The sequence below is a fragment of the Sus scrofa genome, chromosome X (genome assembly GCF_000003025.6).
Source record: "Sus scrofa isolate TJ Tabasco breed Duroc chromosome X, Sscrofa11.1, whole genome shotgun sequence".
Classification (NCBI taxonomy): Eukaryota; Metazoa; Chordata; class Mammalia; order Artiodactyla; family Suidae; genus Sus; species Sus scrofa.
In genome coordinates this window covers 42,246,039-42,264,546 of record NC_010461.5, presented here as the reverse complement: position 1 = coordinate 42,264,546, position 18,508 = coordinate 42,246,039, and the positions used below count along the sequence as shown (strand labels likewise).

Here is an 18,508-nt window from a genome sequence, read left to right as displayed (position 1 = left end):
ACTCCCAGTGAAATGGGATCACTGTCCCATTTCAGAGCACATGGAAGTGTTATTGAAAGGCCCCCAAACCCAACTAGCTGGACCCAATCCTGTATCACGTCCTGTTAACAGGGTACCACGTTCCCAAACCAGAGGTCATCTGCAAGTTGGAGCAAGGAGAAGGGCCATGGACGTTGGAGGAGGAAACCCCACATCAGAGGTGCTCAGGTGAGCGAGTGTGACCTGGGCAGATGCGGGACATGGAAGTAGATCTCAATTTTCCTTGGGAGATTGATGCCTTTGAAAGGCTCTAAACGTTTGGAGTTGCTTGGAGAGAGTTGACAGAAGCTCCTTCAATACCTGAAATGCCATCTCTGAGTATGAGCCTGGCCAACATCCACTGCCTTCTTTGCTTGGCTTTTTGGCTGGAGAGCTGTCCACCCTTCTTCCCTCGTCCCCACACTCCGGATCATATCCCAGGCTACATTCTCAAGAACCTCGCTTTCTCAGTTATTTTTTTCCTTTCCTAATATTTTGTGCTTCTTCTGTCCTGCCTTCCCCCCATCTTTTTCATCCTTATGTATTCAGATTTTAAGGATCCGCTTCCTTTCAAAATTACCAAGTCATACTCTTACTCCTGTGAATCCCCTTTCATCTCCTCTTTGGCTTCTCAACTGTCATCTGTAACCAGCCTCATTAAAAAAAATATTTAACGGCCGCACCCACAGCATGTGGAGGTTCCCAGGCTAGGGGTCAAATCAGAGCTATAGCCACCAGCCTTCGCCACAGCAACGCCTGATCTGATCCAATCCATGTCTGCAACCTACACCGCAGCTCATAGCAATGCTGAATCCTTAACCCACTGAGAAAGGCCAGGGATCAAACCTGCGTCCTTACGGATGCCAGTCAGATTTGTTTCCACTGAGCCACAACGGGAACTCCAAAAACTTTAAAATTTTTTACCAAAGTATAGTTGACTTACAGTGTTGAGGCAATTTATTCTGTATAGCATAGTGACCCAGTCATATATGTGTGTGTGTGTGTGTGTGTATGTATACACACACACACACATATATATATACATATATATACACATATACATTCTTTTTCTAATAGTATCTTCTATATCACGTTCTAGCCCAAGAAACTGATAAGTGATATCCTATGGTATTTCTGACTTATTTCACTTAATATGGGAATCTCTAGTTGCATCCATGTTGCTGCAAATGGTATTATTTCATTCTTTTTTGTATGGCTGAGTCATATTCCATATGTCAACACTGCCATGAGATCCTATACTTTTTTTGTTTTTTTTTTTAACGCCACACACATGGCATACAGAGGTTCCCAGGCTAGGGGTCTAATCAGAACTGCAGCTGCCAGCCTACACCACAGCAACACATGATCCAAGCACGTCTGCAATCTACACCACAGCTCACAGCCATGCCGGATCTTTAACCCACTGAGCAAGTCCAGGGATCGAACCTGCATCCTTATGGATACTAGTTAGATTCGTTTCCACTGAGCCACAACAGGAACTCCAAGATCCTATACTCTTGTTCATCACCCTATGCCTCAGTCCCTGCTAACTTTGTGGTGTTCATGTTTCAGTTCCATTTTTCTTATAATTAGCTACTTGGAACATTAATTGTATTTGTTATCCATGTGGGATTGCCTTCTGTGAATAGCTTGTTCCTACTGTTATATCCATTTGTAACCATAGATTTTTCTCTTTTCCTCGTTGATGAGGATCCTGTTTGCTTTCTTTCTACAAACTTTTTTTTCTGTTCCTTCTAGTTGAGGGGTCCCTGTCTGCTGCCCTCTGTCCTCCCTTTACATAATACCTTCTTTAAGGGGGTCTTCCATCCTTTCTGAACAGGTTTTATTTTCATATTCTACTCACTCACATAATGATTAACTTCAGCCACTGCATTACCACTGTACTCTCGTACCGTATTTACCTATGTAAAGCTATTTAATTCCTTCATTTTCAGTATATTTTTAACTGGAATCATCATTGCCCAAATCAGAAAATGTTCTCTTCTTCGAAATTTTTCACTCTGCAATTCCTACCCATTTTGTCTTTTTGAAGGTATTATTTAAATGCCGCCTTTTTCAAGTCACATCTCATGTCACCTAAAACCAAGCCCATATTTTATGTTTGGATTATTCTGTTCTTAATGGGATTAGCCGATTACATTTTTAAGGCCACACCCCATATGGAAGTTCCTAGGCCAGGAAGCAAACCTGTTCCTCTGTAGGGACCCTAGCCGCTGCAGATTTTTAATCCACTGTGCCACAGTGGGAACTCCTGATTCCATTTTTCAACAAGTTCATCTTAGGTGCTACTGACAGATTTCATTACCTAAACCATGACATTTATCTTGTACTAGGATTATCAAATAAAATTGCAATCACTCCCTATTATGGAGGGCCATAGTTCAACTCTCCTCTTCGTGTGGCAACAGTCCCCATATTTCCAACTCAACCTTGTATCTGTATATCTTCCATATATGTTCGATTCCAGTTTTCTTAATGTTTCCTACATATGAAATTTCTGTGTCTAGGCTATTGATTTTTTTTCTTTTTTTTTAGGGCCTCACCTGAGGCATATGGATGTTCCCAGGCTAGGGGGTCCAATCGGAGCTACAGCTGCCAGCCTATACCACAGCCACAGCAATGCCAGATCCTTAACCCACTGAGCGAGGTCAGGGATCAAACCCGCATCTCGACACAACTTAGAATAGATTTACAAGGAGATCCTGCTGAATAGCATTGAGAACTATGTCTAGATACTCATGTTGCAACAGAAGAAAGGGTGGGGGAAAAACTGTAATTGCAATGTATACATGTAAGGATAACCTGACCCCCTTGCTGTACAGTGGGAAAAAAAAAAACCCGCATCTCCATGGATACTAGTCGGATTCTTTTCTGCTGCACCACAATGGGAACTCCAAGGTTACTGATTATTTAGGGCTCTATTTAGATTCAGGTTTCACCTGTTCCATAAAATGGGGTCCTTAATTATTCCAATATCTAATATTCTTTTCTTTTCTTCCCCTGTCATCCCATAGAGACTCAGAACAAGTAAAAACTTTACCACTTTCATTTTTTGGGCCACACCCATAGCACGTGGAAGTTCCTGGGCCAAGCATCAAATCTGAGCTGCAGCTGCAATCTTTGCCTCAACTGTGGCAACAGCGGATCCTTAACCCACTGCACCACAGGAAGAACTCCTATTTAAATTTTAATTAAAGAAATTTGGAGATAATACATTCACAAGGTTTGAAATTCAAAACGTATAAAAGAGTGCACAGTGAAAAGTATCACTCCCACCTCTGTCCCCAGGGACTACCTGCCAATGTTAATCATTTATTAGGTTTCCTTCCAGCAACACATTTTACAAATAATGTATTTTTACATTGTGTGGTATATGATTATTTCCATCCTAGATCTTTAAAGAAATATTTAAGACCAATAGCAATATTTTATTCTGAAATCTTCCAGCGGAAAAAAATGGAGAAACCAGTTCAAGTACTGAAACTAGTGGTTTTGTGGAAATAGGCAAACTGGAGTGTTTTGTTTTAGTGGGTTTTTTTTAAGTGTGTCAAAAAGAATTCAAAGAAACAGATTGTTAGTGGGAAGGGAAAACATGGCTTGAAAACAAAAAAGAATTCAGCCTTTGTTCATTAACTATTCCAGTAAAGGAGACAACTTACTAAAAAAGCATCAAAGTGGGTAGCATAGAGAATGTCAGCTTTCAAAGTTCAGAGAAGATGATGTTTCCCTAGAGTTGTGGTGAGATTGTGAGTTGATTTCAGAGCAGAGTACTCTTAACTGATCTATAAATCACATATACATTTTGAACTGCACAAAGAAAGCAGAAAAAGCAAAATTAATGGAAGACTTGTGTGTAAACAATTATTGGATTGAGGAATAAACTGGAGTTTTTGAGGAAATGTTCATGACTAGTAGAATGCAAACTCACATTGAGAGCTATATTTTTCAGACTGATAACTCTATTTATGTGCTGCTTAGTAAGTCTATGGGCTCAGAATGTTAAAGATAATTATTTTCAGCACAGGCATTAACTTTTTCATTGAATACTGGTGGTTGTAACTAAACATTAATGGCTCCAGTAAATTTTATACATATATACTAAATGAAATTTTAAAAATTGGAAAAAACTCCCAGTCCATGCCTCTGAATCAGTATGCTTAAGATCTACAAAATAAAGAAATGAGGCTTGTGGATATAAAAAGTATAGCATAAGAATAGTGAAGTTTGGGGGGGGTAAGGCAAAGTTCTAGATTTCACTCACTATTTTAGCCTAACTAAAAGAAGAAAACAAACCATATTTCATGATCAGATCATGCTATTTTAAAATTTGGTAGAATGAGATAATGGCATGATTCATTCTATTTAATATTAAAAACCTACTGTATCTCATCTTGTGTACAAATCATTGAAACAATAGTGATTTCCCCTTCCAAGTTAAGTTGATGTATTACTTAGGGTAAAGCTTAGGTGCTGTAAGGACTCAGTACCAAATAGTCTATGTAAATGGAGATATGCTGCCTTGGTTTAAATCTAATCTACCCAGCATATTACCCAAGTCATCTTGGGAAAATTATTTACCCATTCTGAGCTTTAGCTTCCTCTTTTAAAAACATATAATAGTATCTGGAGTTCTTTTGTGGTGCAGTGAGTTAAGGATCCAGTGTTGTCACTGCTGTGGCTTGGGTCACTGCTGTGGTACAGGTTCCACCCCTGGCCCAGGAACTTCCACATGCTGAGGGCATGGCCAAAGGGGGAAAAAAAATCCTGTATAATAGTATCTAACTCAGATGGTTGCTGTGAGGATTAAATGAGTTTATATGTATGTATATACTTCTGTATCACTTAGAACAATGCCTGGAATGTTCTAAGTTCTATAAGGACATAGCATTATAATAAGAACCATGGGAGTGTTTTCTATCATCATCGTCATCATCATCTGATTTCCCTTGTCCAACCTGGATCAGTTGCATGTAGCTCCTTTATAGTTGGTTAACTATTCTAAGTTTGAATTTCACTATATCTTTCTCCTTTTAGGAGAGAAGTGTGGGATTGAAATCTTACAATAGGCAATTTATGTAAAAGCTTCATTTCACAATGAGATAGTGGGTGAACTGAAGAGGGATTATTCATTGTTTCCATTTTTAATAAGCACGGGGGCAAGATGACCAAGTAGAGAAACATAAGGAAAACCAAAATAGACCTTTGAGTCATGTTGCTTTCATCAATAAGACCACATTGAAATAAGGATAGAGATTAGGAATATAAGTATATTGGAAAAATAACTCATATGAATCCATGGTTAGTTCACAAGAACAACTCCTTCAATGTGATTCATTTGGAAAGGGTTTGAAGCATAGCTTAAACTCACAAGTCCTAATAAAAGTAATGTAAGAAAAACCTTTAGAAGATTATTGAATAGTCAGATTTACTTTTAGCTTTTCCTATATTAACTATGTTAATTCTCATATAGGTGAGAAATCCTGTGAACCTAATCAGTGTGGGAAAGTCCTCAGCCATAAATGAGAGCATATTGGCATTCCCATTGTGGCTCAGAGGTAATGAACCCAGCTAATATCCATGAGGATGCAGGTTTGATCCCTGGCCTCGCTCAGTGGGTTAAGGATCCCATAAGCTGTGATGTAGGTCGCAAATGAGGCTGCAGTCCCGAGTTGCCGTGGCTGTGATGTAGGCCGGCAGCTGTAGCTCTGATTCGACCCCTAGCCTGGGAACTTCCTTATGCCACAGGTGCAGCCCTAAAAAGCAATAAAATAAAATAAAATAGCAAGAACATATCCTTCATCCAAAAATTTTTACTGGAAGGATAGCCTATGTATGCAGTGAATGTGGGAATGTCTTTACTCAGAAGTCACACCTCTTTGCACATCAGATTTAGTCATTCTGTGGGGGAAAAAAAACTATGAATACAGTAGAAGTGAGAAAGCTTTCACCCATCAGCAAATACTGAGGTTGCCTCAGAGAATTCATACAGAATAGAAGCCCTACATATGCACTTGAATGTAGGCAGGCTTTTAGCCAGAAGATATACTTGACTGCACATCAAAGAATTAATAAACCAGATGAACGTAGTGACTGTGGGAAATCTTTTCCTTCCAAATCACAACTCCAGGAACATAGAAAAACGCACACAGGAAAAGAACCCTATATATGCACAACATGTGGGAAGGTCTTCACCAAAAGATCAAATCTCCTTGCACACCAGAGGACTCATACTCGAGAGAGAGCTTATGTTTGTATTAAAGGTGGAAGGCCTTCACTTACAAGTCAGTATTGAGTACACATCAGAGAATTCATACTGATGAAAACCTTTATGAATGCAGTGAGTGTGGGGAAATCTTTACTCGGGAGGTATCACCTCATTTTACACTTGAATTTTCATACTAGATAGAAACCCTATGTACTTTCAACCATAAGTCAAACTTCATTACACATCCAAAAGTTCATATTAAGAGAAAAATATGAATGCAGTGATGGTGGGAATTTTTTCAAGTCACAGATTCATGAACATCAACAGAATTTCATAGGAGAGAGTTCCTATATATATAGTAAATGTGGGAATGCTTTCACCAAAAAAACCAAATCTCCATTCACACCCGAAAACTCATACTGGAGAGAAATCCCATATATGCCCTGAATGTGGGAAGGCTTTCACACACAAGTCAGTTTTGATTACACATCAGAGAATTCATACTGGAGAGAAACCGCATGAATGTGGTGACTAGGGAATCTTTCACAAGTAAATACCAGCTCCAACGGCATCACTGAATTCACACAGGAGAGAAACCATATGCATGTACTGAGTGTAACTAGGCCTTCACCAACAAGTCAAGTTTAAATAAACACCAGAATACTCATCCTTGAGCTAAACCTTATAAATGCAGGGATTGTGGGAAAGGCTGCCTCCAGAAATCAGCTCTTTGTATGCATCAAAGTGTAGTTGCCAAGGGGGAGGAGGGAGGAAGTGGGGTGCACAGGGAATTTGGGGTTGGTAGATGAAAACTATTACATTTAGAATGGATAAGCAATGAGGTCCTACTGTATAGCACAGAGAACTAGATACAATCTCTTGGGATAGAACATGATGGAAGATAATTAAGAAATGGAATATATATGTATGTATGACTGGGTCACTTTGCTGTATAGCAGAAATGTACACAACTCTGTAAATCAACTATATATATATATATATATATATATATATATATTTTTTTTTTTTTTTTGCTTTTTAGGACTGCACCCGCAGCATGTGGAAGTTCCCAGGCTAGGGGTTGAATCAGAGCCACCGGCTTACACCACTGCCACAGCAGTGCAGGATCTGAGCAGCATCTGCAACCTACACCACAGCTCACAGCAATGCTGGATCCTTAACCCACTGAGTGAGGCCAGGGATTAAGCCCACATCCTCATGGATACTAGTTGGGTTTGTTACCACTGAGCCACAACGGGAACTCCCCAGCTATTCTCTAATAAAAATAAAAATAAAATTTAAAGGAAAAGATATTTTAAAAAAAGAATTCCGGGGAGTTCCCATCGTGTCACAGCGGAAACAAATTCAACAAGGAACCATGAGGTTGCAGGTTCAATCCCTGGCCTCGCTCAGTGGGTTAAGGATCTGGTGTTGCTGTGGCTGTGGTGTAGGCTGGCAGCTGTAGCTGTGATTCGACCCCTAGCCTGGGAACCCCCATACGTGGTGGCTGTGGCCCTAAAAAGCGAAAAAAAATCCTAAATAAGAAAAAAATCTACATATTTCTTCAATATGAAAAAGCCTTCTCAGAGAAATTGGATCTAAATGTAACTTATAGAATTCCTGCAGCAGAGAAACCATATGAATATATTCATAAGAGAAGGTGAGGGGTGATCTTCAATGCATCAGAGCAGCATTTGCCCTATTTGTGCATCCTCTTTAAGTGGAGTAGAGTGGCAACTGAGTGGCTGTTGGCACCTTACTCAGATCCCTTTTACTGGCCAGGGTACCCATCCCCTTCTACTGCAAGTGCTGCAGCAAACAGATTGGAGAAAGTCACAGGTGCAGAGAATTGCCCTTGGCCAACCATAGAGCCAACATGCCTGGAGATGCGTAGGTTATACAGCCCTCCTGGAGGGTAGCCTGCTGTTGGCTCAGACAGGGATACAAAGACCAGGTTCCTGCCTGAAAGTATGACAAAGTAGCAATTTCCAGTGCAACTAGCTCCAGAAGTTTCCCTCCTTTCCCCCATACATTGACCATGTGTCAGGACAATGCTAGACTTTACATGAAACCACATCCTTGCTTTGACTCCTTTCCCTTCCTTATCTTGCTTCTCTTATTCCCTTACAGGTTTCACCTAAGGAAGACACTGAATAAAGTATGGGTACCTAGATGTCTGCCTTAGTGTCTGCAGATGTAAGGAAACATGACATAAGACACTCAGTATCATAGAATTCATGGAGCCCAACTGAGAATAAACTGTTCAAGTTGGATGCTTTAGGAAAAGACTGCCCATAATAAAAGTATTATAATATAAATTGATACCAAACACTTTATAAAAAGGAATGTGGGAAATTATGTAAATGCTATTCCTGTTTTATTCCTATTTTCTGTAAAATTTTAAATATTTTATAATGTCAACAAAGTTCTGGGAAAACTAATACTATATCTATGATGATATAGACATACCATCCCTTCAAGAGACTATATTTCAGAATACGCTGCATAATAGGAAGTGTTTTAAATATTTTGTTGTTGTTGTTTTTGTCTTTTTGTCTTTCTAGGGCCAAACCTGCGGCGCATGGAGGTTCCCAGGCTAGGGTCTAATCAGCGCTGCAGCTGCCCGTCTACACCACAGCCACAGCAACATCAGATCCTAGCTGCCTCTGCAACCTACACCATAGCTCACAGCAATGCCGGATCCTTAACCCACTGAGCAAGGCCAGGGATTGAACCTGCAACCTCATGGTTCCTAGTCAGATTCGTTTCTGCTGCACCATGACGGGACCTCTTAAATATTTTTGTAATCTGACATAACTTCTTATCAAATGTTCCCTATTGTGTATTTCTAGAAAGATTCCACAATAAAAACCATTTCAATTTCTTCATGTATACAGACATACATGTACAATTGTATGTAATGCACAAATATAATCTTATCATACTAGCTTTTATTTCAGTTATTTCACAGCTTTTTCTCTTCTTACTCTGGACATTCACATATGTATAGTTTTAAGTGAATGCATAAACAAAATGATATCATACTTACTATATATTATTATGCAGTACTTTTTCTATTCTTCTAAAGATCTGCTTTAACTTCCTCTTCCTTCCTGTACTCTACTTACACCTACATCTGCAATCCTACCCACAAATAACCACCAGTGCTAACCATCAAGTATGAATCCTTTCACTCTTTTTTTTTTTTAATGGCTGAACCTACAGCATATGGAAGTTCCCAGGCCAGGGATCCAATCCAAGCTGCAGTTGCAGCAACACCAGATCCTTAACTCACTATGCCAGGCCGGAGATTGAACTGGCACCACCACGAAGACAAGCTAGATCATTAACCCACTGTGCAACAGCAGGAACTCCCCATTTCACTTTTATTTCCATGTGTGTGTATATGTGTATCTACCTATCACACACATATATCCTTTATTTTTTTAAAAGTGCGATGAGATCATATGCATAATTCTCTGTATCTTGGATTTTTTTTCACTCAGTACTTTTCCAATGGCACACAACATTCAAAGTGGTAGAATTTTCCCATTCTCCATCATTATTTACCTGTTGTACAAGCAACAGATTAATTCTCTAGTATCTGGATATTGGCTGGGGTTTGTCTCTTCTAGGCTGGGCTCCACTAGGTGATGCCACAGTACAGCATGTTCTGCATGTCTCTCATGCTGAGACATGAGGGCAGCAATTAGCTAGATATCTTCTTATAGTGATGACACAGGGGCAAGAGGGCCAGCCAGAAGAGGCACGCCTTAAGGCCTAATATCAGAAATGGCATACTGTTATTTCTACTCATATGCCACTGGGCAAAGCAAATCACATTGGCAAGCACAAAGTTAAAGGGGTAAGAGGGTGGATGCAGGAAGGAGTGAAAAATTGGGACCATTCACTCATCTCCCACCACCTAACTGATGGCCAATCACCCATTTCCCTGACTTTTCTCCAATAAATATCCTGGAGATAGAATATAGCCTAATAGCTAAACAAATCAACTCAGGAACCAGATTGCCTAAAAATCATAAGAGAAAGTAAGCATGTAAGAATGATTAGAAAACCCTAAAAAAGAAAAGCAATGATGGAGCCTAAGGCCAGCAAGTATTGGAACATACCATAAAGCCTCTCTAATTAAAAACTTGTGATATTATAGAGAGGTTCATTTGTGCCATATTTTAGATTCCACATATATGATATCATATGGTATTTGTCTTTCTCTAACTTCTCTAACTTACTTGAGAATCTCAAGTTGCATTCATGTTGCTGCAAATGGCATTATTTTGTCCTTTTTTATGGCACATAGAGAACAGACTTGAGGTAGTCAAGGGGCAGGGGGAAGGAAGTGGGATGTGCTGGTAGTTTGGGGTTAGTAGATGCAAACTACTACATTTAGAATGGATAAGCAGGAGTTCCCGTCGTGGCGCAGTGGTTAACGAATCCGACTAGGAACCATGAGGTTGCAGGTTCAGTCCCTGCCCTTGCTCAATGGGTTAACGATCCGGCGTTGCCGTGAGCTGTGGTGTAGGTTGCAGACGCGACTTGGATCCCGCGTTGCTGTGGCTCTGGCGTAGGCCGGTGGCTACAGCTCCGATTAAACCCCTAGCCTGGGAACCTCCATATGCCGCGGGAGCGGCCCAAGAAATAGCTAAAACACACACACACACACACACACAAAAAGAATGGATAAGCAATGAGGTCCTACTGTATAACACAGGGAAGTATATCCAATCTCTTGGGATAGAACATGATGGAAGATAGTGTGAAAAAAAGGATATATATGCATGTACAACTAGGTCACTGTGCTGTACAGTAGAAATTGACACAACACTGTAAATTAAATATACACCAACATTAAACAATGAAAAAAACTTATGGTGATAACACATGAATGTATAAACCAGTGGAACAGAGGAAAAAGCCCAGGAATGGATCCAAATATAGAAGAAAATTTTGTATATGATTAAAATGGAATCTCAAATCACTAGGGGCTATGATGAATTTTTTTGGGTTTTTTTTGTTTTTTTTTTTTTTTGCTTTTTTTTTTAGGGTTGCATCCATGGCATATGGAAGTTCCCAGACTAGGGGTCGAATCAGAATTACAGCTGCCAGCCTACGACACAGCCATAGCCACGCCAGATCCAGGCTGCATCTGTGTCCTATACCACAGCTCACGGCAACACCAGATCCTTGACCCACTGAGTGAGGCCAGGAATCAAATCCGCATCCTCATGGATACTGTTGGGTTTGTTTCCACTGCGTCAAAATGGGAAATCCACCAAGATGAATTTTTAAATAGCGTATTAGTTTCCTAGGACTGCTATAATAAATTACCATAATCTGGTGGCTTAAAACAATAAATTATATATATTTTTTTGTCTTTTGTCTTTTTAGGGCCACACACACAGCATATGGAGGTTCGCAGGCTAGGGGTCAAATTGGAGCTGCAGCTGCCAGACTATGCCATAGTCACAGCAGCGTGGGATCTGAGCCACGTCTGAGACCTACACCACAGCTCACAGCAACGCCAGATCCTTAGCCCACTGAGTGAGGCCAGGGATCGAACCCACGTCCTCATGGATGCTAGTCAGATCTGTTTCCACTGAGCCACGACGGGAACTCCCAGAATTATATACTTTCACAGTTCTGGAATATAGAAGTCCAAAATCAAGCTGTCTTTGGGGTTGGTTCATTCTGGAGGTAAATCTGTTCTATGCCTCATTCCTAGCTTCTGGTGCTCTGGCAAACCTTGGTGTCCCTTGATTTGTAGATGCATCTCTCCAATCTCTGCCTCTGTCTTCACATCATACCCTCCCCATGTCCTTCTCTTCTTCTGTCTGTTATAAGGACATTTGGGAAATTCCCTTGTGGCACAGTGGATTAAGGATCTGGTGTTACTGCAGCTGTGGCATATGTCACAACTGCAGTACAGGTTCAATCCCTGGCCTGGGAACTTCGACATGCTGTGGGTATGGAAAAAAATCAATCAGCAAGACATTTGTTATTGGATTTAGGGCCCACCTCATTAATCCAGAATGATCTAATCTCAAAATCCTTAACTTAATTACATCTGCAAAAATCTTTTTTCTAAATAAGATCACAACCACAGGTTCCAGGGACATATCTTCTGGGGACACAGCATTCTACACACTAAATGTGATGATTTAGAAACAGATTAAATTGGATGCACACCTTGCTATGCACAAGAACAAACTCCAAATGGATCACAGATCTACATGTGAAAATGAAACCATATACACATATTAGAAGACAGACTGGGGACATTTCTTTTAAGCCTGAATTTGGGCAAAACCATTGTAACTGTGTCTCAAAGTCCAGATTAACTTAGAGAAATAAATTAGTTTGATAGGAGCCGTAAAACATTTAGAAGTATGCATGGAGTTAGTAAGTTCTTAAATAGTGGACATGCCCCTAAGATTCCCAGAGGTTGTTTGCTTTACCTTAACTTCTCCATCTCCCTGTGGTAGCACCCAGGGCTGAAACTGTACCACCTCATCTTCTCTCTTTCCCCCAGTGATATCTCCCACGTGGGGACAGTACCATCCTGAGCTCCCTCCTGACCACTCTGACATCTCCCCATTCTTCCCTAATGCTAACTTACCATTGGTAGCTTGTGAAGCTCCCTGACTTCCCCAGTTCCTCCAGTGGTATATCTCAGAAGAGAACTGTTTTGTCCTGAATTTTCCCTCCCTGATAGAACACACTACGGTGGTATCACTTAAGAGGATATAATTTCTCTCTCTTACCCTCACGCCATAAACTGAAGGGCACCTCAGCTTCAACAAATACCACAAATCTCTATATCACAGATCCAAGAACACCCTACTCCTACTCTAGGAATCCTGTCTAGAGAAGGCTCACATCCCTGCCTCCTGACCTCTTTGGTAAAACAAGCAAAGGAGTGTCCTCTGTATATAATAGATACTTTTCCAAGATGGCAGCCCTCTTTGGGAAGCTTTTGACAATTCTGCCATGTTCCTTGTCTGACAACACCATTTATGGAAACTGAACACATGGATTAACTGTGCCATACTGATCATTGGCCCACTGTGGCGTCCGTGATGCTTCTAAGCACTTACAAAGCCACAGCTTCAGAAGGGGTGCTACTAGGGGTTAAAACCAAAAGTAACAGCACTTACCGCTGTAATGAAATTCACTGTTACAAAGAAAATCTCCAAGGCTTCAAAGGTTTAGTGCTTAAGGAGCACTGAGACTTGAGGTGTGTGACGTATGGGATGAAACGTATTTGTAGATCAGTAATGAATTTCAGAAATATATTTTAGAGGACTTCTAGTTTAAGCTTGGAATTAGAGAGCTAGAAAGACACAACTCCCATCCTTAGAAGATTCTGAACAAGCTAGAAATTAATACTTTTTCTTGAACTTATCATAAAACTGAGGTCATAAGGCAAATAACTATTGTAAAATGTGGAGAAAGACAGGCACCTTTGGAGAGAGAACAGGATCTGAGCATTTGCCAAGGTTGGGGCTGATGCCAACCAAATGCCATATAGGTTAGTGGGAAGTTTAAACTAGAACTTTTAATGAATTGGTGAAAGCCAAGTATGGGAGAGTGAGACTCTAAAGTTCCTGGGGGCTGCAGACACGGAGACTTCCCATCCTTCTGCAGATTTTCCTCCAGGAACCCTAAGAACCTCTTAGAGTGAGAGAGTCCAAAGAAAGTCCTCCTCTTTCATGGTGATGGTTAGAGGAGGAAAAGAAAAGCCCCTGCAAAATCCACCCAGAGTTAACTTCTTCTTCCTTTCAGAACAAAAAGTTTATAATCTTCAGGAGAAAATTAATGAAAACCTATACCACAAGAACACTAATGCAATTCTATTGTAGCTGAGGAAAAGGAACGGAAGTCACTAAAGAAACTCCACCTGGACACACCTTGCTTATCTTTCCAAAGTAACAAAAGTCTAATCTCCAAGGGGAAGGGTTTTTAAAATGTAGCCTAAGCACATGAAAAAGATGTTCAACATTTCTAATTATTAGAGAAATGCAAATCAAAACCGCAATGAGGTATCATCTCACAAAATGGCCATCATGAAAAAGTCTACAAATAATAACTGCTGGAGAGTGTATGGAGAAAAGGGAACTTTCTTACATGGTTGGTGGGAATGTAAATGGGTGACGCCACTATGGAAAACAGTATGGAGGTTCCTAAAAAAAAAAATCTAAAAATAGAGTTGCCATATGATACAGCAATCCTACTCCTAGGCAAGTATCTGGACAAAACTGTAATTCAAAAAGATAGATGCACCTCGATGTTCATATCAATATTATTCATAATAGCCAAGACATGGAAACAACTTAAACGTCCATCAACAGATGAATGGCTAAAGAAGATGTGTATGTATATATGTAGGTATATATACACATATACAATGGGGTACTACTTAGCCATAAAAAGAATGATAAAACACCATTTGTCGCAACATAGACGGACCTAGAGATTATCATGCTAAGTGAGGTAAGTCAGAGAAAGACAAATACTTTACGTTATCACTTATACGTGGAATCTAAAATATGACACAAATGGAGTTCCCTGGTGGTCTGGTGGCTAAGGATCCAGTGTGGTCACTGTCATGGCTCGGATCACTGCTGTGGCATGGGTTTGATCCCTGGCCTGGGAATTTCTGCATCCTATGGGCATGGCCAAAAAAAAATGATACAAGTGAACTTATCTACAGAACAGAAACAGACTCACAGACATAGAGAACAGACTTGTGGTTGCTGGGGGGGGGGGCAATGGGATGGACTGGGAGTTTGGGGTTAATAGATGCAAACTATTATGTTTAGAATAGATAAGCAATGAGATCCTACTCTACAGCATAGGGAACTATATCCAATTTCTTGGGATAGACCATGATGGAAGATAATATAAGAAAAAAATGGATATACATGTATAACTGGGTCACTTTGCAGTACAGCAGAAATTGGCACAACATTGTAAATCAACTATACTTGAATTAGGAGTTCCTGTTGCAGCACAGTGGTTAACAAATCCAACTAGGAACCATGAGGTTGCAGGTTCGGTCCCTGCCCTTGCTCAGTGGGTTAAGGACCCGGCGTTGTCGTCAGCTGTGGTGTAGGTTGCAGACTCCACTCGGATCCTGCGTTGCTGTGGCTGTGGTGTAGGCCGGCGGCTACAGCTCTGATTCGACCCCTAGCCTGGGAACCTCCATATGCCGCAGAAGTGGCCCTAGAAAAGGCAAAAAGACAAACAAACAAGCAAAAACTATACTTGAATTTTAAAAAAAAGAAGGAAGGAGTAATATGATGAGAAATGCAGGCAGAATTATACAGCTGACATCCAGCAAGGAGACAGACCTCAGCACCACAGCCGCAAGTAACTGAATATTTCCAAAATCCTGACTGAGTGTGGAATCAGATTTACCCGCCAAACAATCCAGATAACAGCCCAGGCTTGGTAACACCTTGATTTCAGTATTGTGATACCTAAACAGAATCCCAAAAAGCTGTCTGAACTCATGGTATAACACAGCAGGAACCTATGGGGACTCCAGGGACAACCCCTCACCCATGTCTTCCACCCCCCTCTTATTTGTAGGAAAACTTGAACCTCCAACGCCTTTCCCAAGCTCCAAAGAATAAATTTAATCACAGAAATGAGAAAATGCAGAAACAAATGAAAACAGTCAAGCAAGACAAAATAATACTTTTGCCATTAAAACAAAGTCAAGGACCTTTAGTTCCTCCTCAAGAACCGTAGATCATATACTGAGCCGTATCATTTGAGCTGTTTTGCAAATACTGAAACCCCCACCAGGTGGAAGGAGTTAACTGTATGCTGAACACAAGCATGGACTCCCGACTGATTGGAACCAGAAGGTTAATGATGTTGACTCATGATTATCTCACCACCAACCAATTAGAAGAATGTCTATGAGCTGATCACATAGCCCACAACCTCTTCCCTCACCCTGTCTTTAAAAATCTTTCCCTGAAAGTCACCAGAGAGTTCAGGTTTTTTGAGCATTAGCTGCCTGGAGTCCTTGTTTGGTGCCCTCAATAAATGCTGCACTTTCCTTCACCACAACCAAGTGTCAGTAGATTGGCTTTACTGCACAATGGGTGAGCAGACCCAAGTTCAGTTCAGTAACAATGCCCTATAAAAGTGTGAGATGACAAATTTGTGTTGTTTGAGGCCACTAGATCTGTGGCAATTCATTAAGACAATGATAGAAAACTAATATCCCAAATTTCTATCTGCAGTGAAGATATCCTTCATGAATAAAAGCAAAAAAAAAAAAAATTCTCAAAGGAAAACAAGGAGAATTTCTAAACAAATGGCCTATGGGGCTATTTTACATTTCTGAACAGCATCTAATATTTCAGGCCTAAGGCAAGTAACAAAAAATGGAAGGGCTTGATCAGCATTAATGTTCAAGTCTGAGTATTCTTGAAAATGGTCTTGGACTTTTAGATCCAGCCAAGATGGATTCTTCCCATTCTACCATCTGATAACTAAAACCCATGGACATAACACCACAAACAAGCACAGGAAAACTATGAAAGGTAGAAGGAAGAAAATGACAGGCTGCCTAGGGCCCTCAGGACTTGAAGAACATGATGGAGAAACTGTACCCTGTAACTTGAAAGACCCATTAAGGTAGAAGAGAACACCAAGAACACCAAGCTTGTTTTTCAGAGTATCATCGAAACTGCAGATACGGAAACAACTAGCTGAAAGGCCCTTCAACAGGCAAATTGGGAGACTAGGATGACTGACAGTGAATTCAGATGGCACAGGCCAAAAATCCAACACATTTCATATAGAACCCCAAAATTTGCACATGCGACTGATCCATGAAGAGCACATCGAGAACACTTGAAACTTATAAATCATGTTCCACCAGTCCTTTCAGAGCCTCCTCCCCATCCTGCTCTCTACTTTCATGATAAATATCCCACTCAACAGCCGATCCCTGAGACAGACCTGAGCGTGGCCTCCTCTTTGCTTGGTCTCCCTCTAAGAAAATCTTTTCTCTTGGCAAAAGCCCATTGCCTTGATATTTGGTCTTTCTGTTGTGCAGTGGGCAGCGAGCCCACTTGGCTCAGTTACAGTGGTGAGTTCCTTGGGTTTCCTCATTGCCTCACATACATCCTAGAAAGATAACTAAGGAGGCCTCCAACCCAGAACTACCAACAAGCACAAAAGCTTGTCCCTTCTATTTAAAGAAAAGCATGGTCTAACAGAACAGAAAACCTTTCTGGCAATACTCACCGTTCTCCAGCCAAACTCCAACACAGTTTCAGCGAGGTGAGCCGGAAGCTGATTACCCACCCCATCTCACCATTCTGCAGAAGAAGGTAGTGGTGCTCTGACTCCCCTGCTGGGGTAGGGTCTGTCAGGGAGTTGTGTCTCCACTCCACTCTCATCAAAGAGACTCTTGTGGCTCAGCAAATTAAGGATTCTCTTGATGTCACTGCTGCGGCTTGAGTTTGATCCCTGGCCCAGAAATTCTACATGCCATGGGCTTGGCAAAAAAACAAAAACAAAAACGAAAACAAAAAGCCACAAAATGAAACCAAAAGAGAGAGATTGAACTAAGCAGTGCTAGTTGAGGCCAGTCAGCATTCCACTTCCTGCCATCCCTGAGGTCAGGAGGGCCCCGGTGCAGAACTGAACCTCCACACTCACCGGGGGAGCTGAAAGAGCTCAGCTTGAACCTAGTTCTAGTCTTGCTCCAAACACCTGTAGCTTGTCAAAGATGTTTATCAGTTTGAATGGGTTCCAGCCTAATTGCAAGAGCAGCGCCTGCGCAGAGGAAACCTAGAAGTTTCTGAAAATCGCCTTAGCTTCAATTACGAGGATAAGACCTCCACCCAAAGCAGGTGGGGGGCTTTTACCTTGTTAGGCATAATTAGCACCATGTACAAGGGAGCCTGGGGGACTGCGCCTGCGTGGCTGTTCCTGGCCCTCTCAACTCTTTCCCCGTTTCTGATGATGCACCTGCCTCTTACCCTTTAAAAGTCTCCCACTTTCCTCCCATAGGAAAGAAAACGTCTTTAGAGCAAGTGTTCTCCCTTCCTCATTCTTTGATCAATGAATAAAGTTCCTACTCTGCTTTGCCAAACCTGGTCTCATTCAATAGATATAAGCAGCACTGGGCAAGGAAAAGACCCACCCAGTTGGGGTCCATCTGATCCCGGAAGGTCGGTAACAATGAGACTGAACCAGGTTGTACAAGGCCTCTGGGTA

General features: G+C 41.1%; 1 protein-coding gene across 7 annotated transcripts in view; it reads right to left on the bottom strand.

Moving 5' to 3' along the window:
* Positions 1–17,999, bottom strand: part of ZNF81 (zinc finger protein 81) — a 125,644-nt gene extending 107,645 nt beyond the window's left edge. For all 7 annotated transcript variants that reach the window (XM_021080390.1, XM_021080389.1, XM_021080394.1 and 4 more), the window contains exon 1: positions 17,531–17,999. The gene's annotated coding sequence lies outside the window, so the exon portion shown is untranslated. The remainder of the gene's footprint in view (positions 1–17,530) is intronic.